We start from the raw sequence: 13535 nt of genomic DNA on the forward strand, positions 1-13535 counted from the left end.
AACCTTTCAGCATCTACTTTAAGTCACCTCAAGATCTTGTTTCAATCAGGTGATCAACTCCCATTATTAAACTCCCATGAATATAGGCTCGGCCTCTTGCCAACACTGCAAGTGTTGTCCTCCAATCATCTCCGTCCCAGAACGTCACAGTTAGAATTTCGCAGGGTTATGCCCATGGCTAATCATCTTTAGCTGCTTCATTAATTAATATTGAAAGTGGGGATGATCGTTGATTGTGCAAGATTGCAAGTCACTCAGAACTTCTCAGCTGTTGAAGCTGTGCATATTCATTAAAACATGGACAACCTTTATGCTTTAGCCAGTAATTTGTACCATTGCCTTGCGATAGTGTGATTTGAATGACCGTTTCTGAGATAATATATCTCCCCATAACATTTCAATAGCATTAACATTATTGTTAACCAGAAATGGAACCAGTCATATACACACTGTGGGTACTAGAGCAGAACAGAAGGTAGATATTTTCCTAAGAGTAACTCACCTGTTTCCTTCACACTGCCTGTCTACCATCATAATCAGGAGTGTGATAGAATCACCCCAGTTGCTGGGATGAGTTTGTCTCTAACAGAACTCTAGAAGCTCAATAACATTTAAGACAAAGCCCACATGAATGGTCCCCTCTACAACTGGTAACAGCCTTGGTTAGGAGTCCCTTCCAAACTCACTACCTGTACCACCTAGAATATCATATGGGAATGCCACCAGCTGCAACTTAGCATCAAAGTTGGCACTTTTTTTGCTGGATCAAAAACCTGAAACTCGTCCCAATAGCACTATACATGTCACTAGACCAGATGGACGGTTGCAGTTAAAGAAGTCTTGCCTTCATCACCTTCTCAAGGAACTTGGGGCTATAGAAAGTTGCTGGTTTTGCCAGTGACACTTTTGCTTTTGGATTTATAAAGGCAGTCTTTGCATATTTAAGGTGATAAAAATGTAAGCAATTTGCTTGTTTTGGTTAAAATGTTCAAAAGGTTAATTATTTTTTTCATTTTTGAGTTGTGGATATAGCTGACCAGGCCAGCATTTATTGCCCATCTACCTTTTAGGTGTCAATGTTGCAGCTGTACTGAAACAGCTTAGCTAGGAATGCTGCAATTTTGCTGCAATGTCTTTGTTGACATTGCCAGAATGTTGTTGGGGCTTAGACCCTTTGCAACATGTAATGCCTTGAGCTATTTCTTGGTATCGTATGGAGTGAATTGAATTGACAGAAGACTGTCACTGGTGATGCTGGGAGTTTTTAAAATAGTGTGCGATGGATCACTAATTCAGCACTACTGGCTGAACCTTATTGTGAATCCTTCAGCTTTATCTTTTGCACTGATGTGCTGGGTTCTCCATTATTGAGAGTGAGGATATTTGTAGAACTGCCTCCTTCAGGAGCTGATGATCTTGGGATGACTAAAATAGAAATGATGATTCTTTGATATGATGGACAAAACTAGTGTAAAAAAGCACAAGCACGTTTTTAAAATCAGCTTACCTTTTTTTTTTAAGTTTTTAATCAGAATTGTTTTAAATGGCATTTTCTTTAAGTAATGACTGCAGTCACTGACTGGACATCTACATTGCCACTTCGATTTGGATTTTAGTATAAACTTAGTTGTAGGAAAACAATATTTGATGTATGCAATGAATGTTTCTAATTCAACATACTCGAGAATAAATGTACCTCAGTGATTTAATCCATTTTTGTTCTTGAAAGTAGAAGCAGCTTTGCAATTGAACAAAGAACCTTACAGTCTGGGAACAGGCCTTTGGCCTTCCAAGCCTGTGCCAATCCAGGTCCTCTGTCTAAACCTGCTGCCTATTCTCTAGGGGACTGTATCTTCATGTATCTGTCTAGATACATTTTAAATGATGGTATTGTTCCCACCGCTACCACCTCCACTGGCAATGCATTCCAGGCACCCACCACCCTCTGTGAAGATTTTTCCCCTTTTATCTTAAAACCTTTTCCCTCTCGCTTTGAACTCGTGACCCCTAGTAATTGAGTCCTGTACTCTGGGGAAAATGTTTAGAGTCATAGAGATGTACAGAATGGAAACAGACCCTTTGGTCCAACTCGTCCATGCCAACTAGATATCCCAATGCAATCTAGTCCCACCTGCCAGCACCTAGCGCATATCCCTCCAAACCCTTCCTATTCATATACCCATCTAAATGCCTTTTAATTGTTGCAATTGTACTAACCTCCTCCACTTCCTCTGGCAGTTCATTCCATACACGTACCACCCTCTGTGAAAACGTTGCTCCTTAGGTCTTTTTTTATATCTTGTCCCCCTCACCCTATGCCCTCTAGTTCTGGACTCCCCCACCCCAGGGAAAAGACTGTTACTTGCTATCCACCCATCTACACCTCTCATGATTTTGTAGGCCTCAATCAGGTCCCCCCCAACCATCTTCTTTCCAATGAAAATAATCCTAATCTACTCAACCTTTCCTAAGAGCTAACACCCTCTGTACCAGGTGAACCTCCTCTGTACCCTCTCCAAAACATCCACATCCTTTTGATAATGTGGCGACCAGAGCTGTACGCACTATTCCAAATGTGGCCAAACCAAAGTCTTATATAACTGTAACATGACCTGCCAACTCAATATCCCGTCCAATGAACGAAAGCATGCCGTATGCCTTCTTGACCACTCTACTGACCTGCGTTGCTACCTTCAGGGAACAATGGCCCTGAACACCCAGATTTCTCTGTCCCTCAATTTTCCCAGTACTTTTCCATTTACTCTTGACTTGGAGCTTTCAAAATGCATCACTTCACATTTGTCCAGATTGAACTCCATCTGCCATTTCTCTGCCCAACTCTCTAATCCATCTATTTTCTGCTGTATTCTCTTGATAGTCCCCTTCACTATCTGCTACTTCACCAATCTTAGTTTCATCTGCAAACTTGCTAACGAGGCAACCTACACCTTCCTCCAAATCATTGTTGTATATCACAAACAACAGTGGTCCCAATACACGTCCCTGTGGGACACCACTGGTCACAGGTCTCCACTTTGAGAAGTTCCCTTCCACTATTACTCTCTGTCTCCTGTTGCCCAACCAGTTCTCTATCCATCTAGCCAGAACACCCTGAATCCCACACGCCTTCACCTCCTCAATCAACCTACCATGGGGAACTTCACCAAACACTTTACTAAAGTCCATGTATATGACATCTATATCCCTTCCCTCGTCAATCAACTTTGTCACCTCTTCAAATAATTCTATTAGGTTTGTAAGACATGACCTTCCCTGCACAAAACCATGCTGCCTATCACTGATATGCCCATTTTCTTCCAAATGAGTTTATATCCTACCTCTTAGTATCTTCTCCAGTACCACTGACATCAAGCTCACAGGTCTGTAATTACATGGATTATCCCTGCTACTCTTCTTAAACAAGGGGGCAACATTAGCAATTATCCAGTCCTCTGGGGACCTCCATTTCTTACCATTTCTATCCCTCATTTTCATAGGGACATTATCTCTCCTGAACTCTAATCAACCTCTCTTTAAAAGCCTCCCATATATTGAATGTGGATTTCCCTTCAAACAGGTGCTGTCAATCTACATTTCCCAGCTCCTGCCGAATTTTGGTATAGTTGGCCTTCCCCCAATTTAGCATTCTTCATTTAGGACCACTCTTATCTTTGTCCATGAGTATTCTAAAACTTATGGAATTGTGATCACTATTCCCAAAGTAATCCCCTACAGAAACTTCAACCACCTGGCAGGGCTCATTTCCCAACGCCAGGTCCAGTATGGCCCCTTCCCTAGTTGGACTATTTACATACTACTCGTGAAAACTCTCGTGGATGCTCCTTACAAATTCTGTTCCATCCAGACCTCTAACACTTAAGTGAATTCCAGTCAATGTTGGGAAAATTAAAATCTCCTATCACCACCACCCTATTGCTCCTATATCTTTCTATGATCACTCTACATCTCATTTTAGCTGTTCGGAGGCCTTTAGTACAATCCTGACATTGTTATCGCACCTTTCCTATTTCTGAGCTCTGCCATGTTGCCTCACTGCTCAAGTCTTCCATTGTGCCCTCCTTCAGCATAGCTGTGATATCTTCCTTGACCAGTAATGCAACTCCTCCACCCCTTTTACTTCTCTCAATCCCGCTCAAAGCACTGGTACCCTGGGATATTTAGTGTCAATTGTAATAGAGTAAATTGAAAAGGAATGTGGAGTTAATGATAGCATATTGGCCATGGCTCAGGAGGTAGCAGTCTTGCCTCTGAGCCAAAAGGTTGTGAGTTCAAGTCCCACCCCTGAATTCAGGGCTCTTGTGGAGTAGTGATCGTGTCCCAGGGTCAAGTCCCATATATCCCAGGGTCTCCGAACAGATTGATTAGAAAATATCTACTTTTACTAATTTGTATTATAGAATATTATAGCCTACAAGGAGGCTATTCAGCCCATTGTGCTTATGCCAACTCTTTAAAAATCTATGCAATTAGTCCAATGTTCTTGTTCTCTCTCCATGTGCCTGCAGATTTAATTTTTTCAAGCATATATTCAGTTGTCTTTTGTAACTTACATTTGAATTTGCTTCCACCATTTTCAGGTAGGGCATTCCAGTTCTTGATACATTTTCAAAATTATTTGCCCTTTATTTATTTGCCAATTATCTGAAATCTGTTTCCACTAATTATTCTTTATTTATAGTCTCATTAAATTTGAGCAATTTAATTTACACAGCCCACCATTTTTCTGTTCAAAATGTATCATTTTACACTGGGCATTAAACATTATTTGCCATGTATCCATTGTCCTCCTCAAGTTTCTAAAACCTTTATTATTTACTTCTATTAACTACATTTCTAAGCTTCGTAACATCTGCAATGTTATGGGCTGGATCATGCATCCCTCTGACAACAAGTTTGAAGGTGGGTAAGGTTTGCCCACCCTTGAGTAACTAAAATCCTTAAATGGCCAATTAATGGGTGCTTTAGGCCTACTCCATGTGTGGAGCTTGGCAACTTTAACTATTGCATCAGACAAGAGGTGGAGTCTTCTTTCAGGGCCATCTGTACTCAATACCTCTCCGTCCTCTCTCTACACACCACTGTCCCTCTCAATCATTCTCCCCTTCATTCTTGTGACTGACTTTCAGTGCCCAGTTAGTGAAGGCTGTTTGATTCGATGGTAACTTGAAGACAGGACCTGTTCCTGAAAAGAGAGTAGATGACCTGCTTCATTTCATTTTGTGCTTCTTGAAGTGTTTCATGTTGCAGGATGACCATCTGGAGCAGGGTAGGTTCCCATAACCACACACGCAAACACAGTCTCTCAAACTCTGAGTGCCAGTTCAGTCAAAACATCTGTTTCTTATATCCAGGTTAACATTGGTAGTATCTTAAAAATAGTAGTAGTCCTAATACTGACTCTGGAGACATCACTGCTTACCTTGAGATCAGTTATTCACCACTACAAGAGTAGGCATTGCTGGGAAAACTTAGCCGGTTTGGCAGTTATGTGGACAGAAAACAGTGTTAACATTTTGGGTCCATGCACCCTTCTTCAGAACTGAGTTTTCCCTGCAATGTCTGTTTTGTTTCTGGTTTCCAACATCGATTAATGGGTGGCACAGTGGTTAGCACTGCTTCCTCACAGCACCAGAGACCTGGGTTCAATTCCCGCCTCAGGCGACTCTCTGTGGAGTTTGCACGTTCTCCCCGTGACTGCGTGGGTTTCCTCCGTGTGCTCTGGTTTGCTTCCACAATCCAAAAATGTGCAGGTTAGGTGGATTGGCCATGCTAAATTGCCCATAGTGTTAGGTGAAAGGGTAAATGTAGGGGTATGGGTTTGGGTGGGTTGCGCTTCAGCGGGTTGGTGTGGACTTGTTGGGTGGAAGGGCTTGTTTCCACACTGTAAGTAATCTAATCGATGTATGTTTTTTCTATTCGCTACTACGTTGTACTTTTTGTCTTGCCCAGTATTGTATCCTCACTACTACTGCACCTTTTAATCTCATGGACTTTCTTTTTATCAATTGCTTTTGGAATGGCTTTATTTTATATGTCTAAGAATTCATTTTCTGATGAGTTTTTAATTTTAATCTCAACTTTTTAGTTCGTGGGTATTCCTTTTTCCTGAGGCTGCATGTTCAGATCTTCAGTCACCCTTACCTGTAAATTTAATAATCTCTCACTCCCCACCCCACATTCCAGCGTCAGATCTTTAACCCTTCCTCACCTCACCCAATCTTTTCCCTTCTGACTTCTCAATCCGCCTAGTCTCAGGCTGGGAAGTGGGGACAAAAGTGTTAATCGTATCCTGTGATTAAATATTGCAGGACTTGGGAATAGAGTCATAGAGATGTACAGCACAGAAACAGACCATTCTGTCCAACTTGTCCATGATGACCAGATATCTTAACTTAATCTAGTCCCATTTGCTAGCACTTGGCCCTATATACCCTTCCCATTTGTACACCTAGCCAGGTGTCTTTTGAATGCGGTAATCGTCCCAGCCTCCTCCACTTCCTCTGGCAGCTCATTCCATACATGCACCACCCTTTGTTGAGAGTGTGGTGCTGGAAAAGCACAGCAGGTCAGGCAGCATCTGAGGAGCAGGAGAATTTATGTCTGACACCCCTTTGTGTGACAAATTTGCCCCTTAGGTCCCTTTTTAAATCTTTTCCCTCTCACCTTAAACCTATGCCTTCTAGTTCTGGACTCTCCCATCCCAGAGAAAAGACTGTGTGTCTATTTACCCTATCCATGCCCATCTTGATTTTATAAACCTCTATAATGTCACCCCTCAGCCTCCAACGCTCCACGGAAAACTGCCTTAGCCTATTCAACCTTTCCCTATAGCTCAAACCCTCCAATCCTGGCAACATCTTTGTAAGTCTTTTCTGAACCCTTTCAAATTTCACAACAACCTTCCTATAGGATACTTCGGTGTTTTATAAATTCACAATTGTCCCTACTCCTCATATGTCTTGAGCTATTGTCTCTTTCATTTAACCCTAAGAATGACAACAATAGAAGGTTGCTTTTTAAAAATGTCTCGAAGGCTTTAAATGGTTTTATATTCTTGCTTGCTTTAAAAGTTTTCTATTTCAGTCTGGATTTGTTTAAACATACCTGAGGTATAACTATTTAACAAACTTTCCACACAATGTATTCCATTGTGCATCAGAATGTAGAGTTGAAGCTGCAATCAGATCAACTATGACCTTACTGAATGTGGAATAGATTTGTGGGGTCAGAAAGTCTACTCTTTTAATTTGTATGTATACATGAATGGTAAATTTGTATAGACCCTTCTTATGTCCGCACCAGTCCCTCCTATTCCAAACTTTTACTGGCCCCCAATTCCATTACATTCTTCAACTCATTCAACACCTTATTAGGAAATATTTTTCTTCTTCTGTTCATATGTAAGGGAATGCTAGCTCCAGCACTTAATGAGTGCACCCATACAGCACTGGACCTTTTGTCCCATCCTCTTCCCTCTAAATCTGTACCTTTGCCCTGTACCTAATTACTTTGGAAAGTGCCTTTTCTCTCTCTCTCTCTCTCCAACCACCACCCCCCACCCCCAAAACTGGCTTCATTGAGAACTGCTGGCATGACAATGTCTGCCTGAATTTCTCTGCTTCTTTCTCCCAGTCCAGTATGTTCTGTTTTTCATGTCAGATCCTGATATTATCAAACTATTGACAAGGATGGTGCTACTGTTCATCTCTTCCTGATGAAGGGCCTTTGCCTGAAACATCGATTTTCTTGTTCCTCAGATCTGCCTGATCGGCTGTACTTTTCCAGCACCACTCTGATTTCCAGCATCTGCAGTCCTCACTTTGCCTCGGTGCTATTGTTATCTGGTGTATTGACCTCTACCTTTCATAGGCTAAGCCCAATTTTCTGTGACTTCTAATTTTTCTTGTATCATAGTCCCACCACTGACTATCAAGCTGTTGTTTTGAGAACTGTTTGTTCTTGAGATCTTCCCTCCACACCTTCCCAGCTGTTGGTAGCTGAGCTCTGAACAGCCAACTTCAACTTTCTTCCTAAATTTCACAAATGGGACCGACCTGACAAGACTCATCATTTCTGCGTGTTCCAATCTCATCTGAACTGATTCCTTCCAACCTCAACTTTATTTTTTTTATCCCTTTGTTCGGGTTCTTTCAAACTACATTCATTTTTCTTCTGACTCCCTATCTCAGTTCGAGTCTTAAATATGTTTGGCACAGAAACAGACCCTTTGGTCCAAATCGCCTATACTGATCAGATATTCTACATTAATCTAATGCCATTTGCCAGAATTTAGCCAATCAAATTCCATGTTTCCTGATCCTAAATATTTGCTCTTCACTATGGGCATATAATCCCTCTCCACCTTTTTTCTTCGTCAAGACAGTCTAAGGGCTTTCTGCATTTTCCTGGAATAGAGGCTTGAACAGTATCCATCCACCACCACTTTTCTATGCCTTACTGAGCCTATTCTCACTTTGAACAATTTCTTGTCTTTAGTCTTTAATTTTCTCGAGGTGAAAGGTGTGGCTAAGGGTACCCACATAACCCGTAGTTATGCAGGCTTTTTTGAGGGGTGTGTGGAACATTCTTTGTTTCAGTCTTGCTCTATCCCACTCCGACAACTGTTCCTCCACTACATTGGTGACTGTATCAGTACTGCTTCTTGCTGTCATCCAGGTCTGAGTAAATTAATCAATTTTTCTTAGTTTCCATCCAACCTATCTTCATTTGATCCATCTCTGACTTTTCCATTACATTTCTTGTCTTCTGTCTCCTCTTCTGGGTGTCTACTGATTTTACAAACTGACTCCTGCAGCCACCTCGACTACAGTTCCTCATGCCATGCTTCCTGTGAAGTTTCCATTTCATTCTCCTAATTTCTCCATCTATCACAGCTGTTCTCATAATACAACCTTTCAGAACAATGCCATTGGCATGTCTTCCTTTCTCTCTCAAATGAGGGTCCCCCTGCCATCCCACCAACACTATGGGTGACGGTCCACCCACTTCCTACAGTTCTACCTTCATTCCTTCCCCTTTTTCCAGAGCTAGGAAAGTGTACTCCTTGTCATTGTTTTTCACCCCATCATTCTTCAAATTCAAGGAGTCATTAAGTCTGTAAGTTAACTTGCTGAGCTTGAAGGTTTGTTTTCAGACGTTTCATCACCATACTAGGTAACATCATCAGTGAGAATCTCTGGTGAAGCGCTGGTGGTTTGTCTCGCCTCTCATATAGGTCTTAGTTTCTCAAGCTGGGTGATGTCATTTCCAGTTTTTTTTTCCCAAGGGAAGTTAGATAGGATTTAAGTCGATGCGTATATTGATGGAGTTCGGGATAGAATGCCACGCCTCTAAGAATTTTCATGTGTGTCTTTGTTTCGCCTGTCCGAGGATGTGTGTGTTGTCCCAGTCAAAGTGGTGTCCTTCTTTGTGTGTATAGAAACTAGTGATAGTGGGTTGTGTCTTTTGGTTGCCAGTATGCTGGTGGCAAGTTTCCTGCTAGTTTTTCCGCTGTAGTGTTTTTTATGGTTCTTGCGTGGTATCTTGTAAATGATGTTAGTTTTGCTGGTGGTATCTAGTGGATCCTTTAAGTTCATTAGTTGCTGTTTAAGTGTGTTGATAGGTTTGTGGGCTACCAGGATGCCAAGGGATCATTACCATTTTCATCACTCCCAGCATAATGTCACTACTAAACACATCCTAGGCACTTGTCTACCTTAATGCTTTTCAAAACACCAACATCTCTTTTATATTGACGTGCCCTACAATATCAGCATATCTTCCTGATACTCACCATCCCCTTCTCCTTTGTGAATACCAATGCAAAGTATTTGGTAAGGGCATCATCCATTTCCTTTGGTTCCGTGCAAAATCTTTCTCCTTTATTCTTGACTGGATCTACCCTTGCCGTAACTAACCTCTTGCTCCTTGTATAAAACACCTTGGAATTTTCCTTAATCCAGTTTGCTGAAGATATTTCATGTCCCCTTTTGGCCCTCCAACTTTCTTCTTTGAGTTCTTCCCTATCAACTTTGTATTCCTTGAGGGCTCTGTCTGCTTTCAATTTCCTAAACCTTACGTATGCTTTCTTTTTTCTGACAAGTGGTGTAATGACTGTGTTCAACATCAGTTCTTTGCTTTTGTACGCTAATCCCTTTTTAATAAAGTTGAGGATTCGTATGCTTTATTAACTGTACTCCACTGTCCTGCCACCTTCAATGTTTACACATATGCACAGATCAATCATAGAATCATCAAATCCCTACAGGATGGAAGCAGGCCAGTCAGCTCATCAAGTCCACACCAATGGTCCAAAGAGTATTCCATCCAGACCCAACCGCCCCCCCCCCACCCACCTTATCCATGTAACTTTGTATTTACCACGGCTAATCCACATAGTCTGCACACCCCTGGACATTATGGGCAATTTAGCATGGCCAATCCACCTAACTTGCACACCTTTGAACTGTGGAAGGAAACTGGAGCACCCAGGGAAACCCATGCAGACAAGAGGCGAATGTGCAATGTGTACACTTGAGGGTGAAATTGAATCCAGGTTCCTGGCACTGTGAGGCAGCAGAGCTAACCACATTCTCTGGACCTGTATATGGCTTTATATTATCTTTCAATGTTCTTCCCGCCAAGGTCCTCGCACTTCTTTGCATGGAATCTCACCAGACACCTATCTGCCCACTCCACCAACCAGTCATTACTTGTTTAGTGACATCACCTGATCTCAGAGGGATATTTGTCAAATGCCTGGCAAATGGAACTAGGTTTGGTTAGGACGGATGAGTTGGACCAAAGGGTCTGTTTCCATGCTGTATGACTATGACTAATTTCCTTTCAGAAAGGAAATCTACTGTCGTTATCTGGATTAGCTTGTGAGATTCTTGACCCACAGCACTGTGGGTATGCTGAGCTCAATGACCTACTAACTCACTCCGTTCAAGGGCATGTAAAGATGCACAACAAATGCTAAGTTTGTCAAAGATGTCCACCTCATATCAAAGAATAAAACTGAAAGATTGTAACTTACTAGATCATGCTGAGTATTAATTGTAAAGCAGCTATTGTTCACAAGGTGGGCTCAGTATAAGTCCCTCTTTGTTCATAAAAACAATCAATTTATTTGATGAAAAACATTGATCATTTTGTCTCAATAGACAAAGCTACCTTTGTCTAATCACATCTGTCCTCAGCTGCAATACCCACACAAAGTCTGATTCCTTTGTTGCGATAGAACTAACGTATAGTGCTCACAACAGGCCTTAAAAGCAACCACTTTATGTAGTCCTGTTTGATATAAAAACATTCTAAGATATTTCACAGAAGTGTTATAAAGCAAAATTCGACACCCAGCCATAAAAGAGTGTTAGGGTTGATAATCAAAAGCTTTGCAGAGGTTGATTTCAAAGAATCTGTTAAAGGCAAAAAAGAGAGGCAGAGTGATGTAAGAAGGGAATTCAAATCTCAGGATCTAGGCAGCTGCAGACATGATAACCAGTGGTGGAGTGATCAGCATCTGGGATACTTGAGGGATCAGCATTCAATAAATGCAGATATCTTGGAAGATTGTGAAGTTGGAAGAGAGAAGCCAGGCTCATTTGGAAATTTGAAAATGAAGGAATTTTAAAAATTTGCCATAGATTGCTGAGATCCAATTGTATCAATAAACAAATTTGGTTTAAAGACTGTTGGCAAACTTTCCTGATTTTTTTTGACATTTTTACTTTTGTTCATTAACTTGCTATCTTTTTTATTTCAATAACTTTTCCAGTTTTGTATTTCTCAGCCAAATCTATTTTTTGAACTTGCTCATTTATGATTTTGCTTCCTACTTCCTGTCATGCTATTATTAATTCCTCCTGTACACTTGTTTCTGCAATGTATTTTCTTGTTTGTACAGAGAAATGAGCTAGTGAATGAAAGGGTAGCTACAATTAGTCTGTGGAAACTAGTCAGATGGTCTCAAAGTATGGGTAGGTATGTTGAGTTGGGTGATGACTAATATGTCACCCACCAATAATGAGATAGCCTCACTTAACTCTCACCTCTTAGGAAACTGACTGTTGGGCAGTCCAGTGTGTTATAAGGTGCCACAACAATGGTGACCGTCATCCATGAGATATTTCCAGCCATTTGGAAGCTGGCTGTTTCTAGGTCTGAAAATCCAGTGGTTGAGGCCTGCTCTGATGTGATCCAGTGTTGAGAAGGTACTTTATAAAAATATTTTTTGGGGGTTCAGTTTGCAGGGATTGAGGGGTGCAGAGAAAAGGGCATGGAGGTTGTTTTCAGAGGTCCTTTTTATGCTTACTCCATTTGTGCATCTTATTGACCCCAGACTGGGGCAATTGGAGGCCTTCCTAAACATAGCACATAAGAAGGATCTTAATTGCTGGTGAGTTGAGAAAATCGTCCACAGAATAGAGTCCTAGAGATGTAAAGCACAGAAACAGACCCTTCGGTCCAACTCGTCCATGCCGACCATGCATCCCAACCTAATCTAGTCCTACTTGCCAGCACCTGGTCCATATCCCTCCAAACCCTTCCTATTCATATCTCTATCCAGATGCCTTTTAAATGTTGCAATTGTACCAGCCTCCACCACCTCCTCTGGCAGCTCATTTCATACACATACCACCCTCTGCGTGAAAAAGTTGCCCCTTAGGTCTCTTTTATATCTTGCCCCTCTCACCCTAAACCTATGCCCTCTAGTTCTGGACTCCCTCACCGCAGGGAAAAGACTTTTTTTCTATTTATCCTATCCATGTCCCTCATGATTTTATAAACCTCTATAAGGTTACCCCTCAGCCTCCAACGCTCCAGGGGAAACAGTCCTAGCCTATTCAACCTCTCCCTATAGCTCAATTCCTCCAACGGTGGCAACATTCTTGTAAATCTTTTCTGAACCCTTTCAAGTTTCACAGCATCTTTCTGATAGGAAGGAGACCAGAATTGCACACAATATTCCAACAGTGGACGAACCAATGTCCTGGCGACATGGTGGCTCAGTGGTTAGTATTGTTGCATCTCAGTGCCAGTCACCTGTGGTTGATTCCAGCTTCGAGTGACTCTGGAGTTGGTACATTGTCCTCATGCCTGTATGGGTTTCCTTCGGGTGCTCGGTTTCCTTCCACAGTCCAAAGATGTGCAAGTTAGGTCATTTGGCCATGCTAAATTGCTATAGTGTTCATGGATGAGTAGGTTAGGTGTATTAGTCAGGGATAAGTGTATAGTAATAGGGTAGGGAAATAGGTTTGGGTGGGATACTCTTTGGAGGGTCAGTGTGGACTTGTTGGGCGGAAGGGCCTGTTTCCACGCTGTAGGGATTCTGTCATTCTATGACACCTTCTTACCAGCACTTAATTGCAGAGGTGGTGAGAAGGAAGTGAGTTTCTTTTCAGACAAATATTCTTAATCATTGTCCTTCTCATCACCTCCTTCGCCACCTCCAGGGAGGGAAAAACTCCATTGCAAGTGATTTAAGGGCTATTGCATGCACAATAAAGGAT

The 13535-nt window shown here is 41.7% G+C and overlaps 1 protein-coding gene across 2 annotated transcripts in view; it reads left to right on the forward strand.

Moving 5' to 3' along the window:
- dmap1 (DNA methyltransferase 1 associated protein 1) overlaps positions 1 to 13535 on the forward strand; it is an 84306-nt gene that overhangs the window by 17254 nt on the left and 53517 nt on the right. The window lies entirely within an intron of this gene.

Source organism: Hemiscyllium ocellatum, chromosome 9, assembly GCF_020745735.1.
Source record: "Hemiscyllium ocellatum isolate sHemOce1 chromosome 9, sHemOce1.pat.X.cur, whole genome shotgun sequence".
NCBI lineage: Eukaryota > Metazoa > Chordata > Chondrichthyes > Orectolobiformes > Hemiscylliidae > Hemiscyllium > Hemiscyllium ocellatum.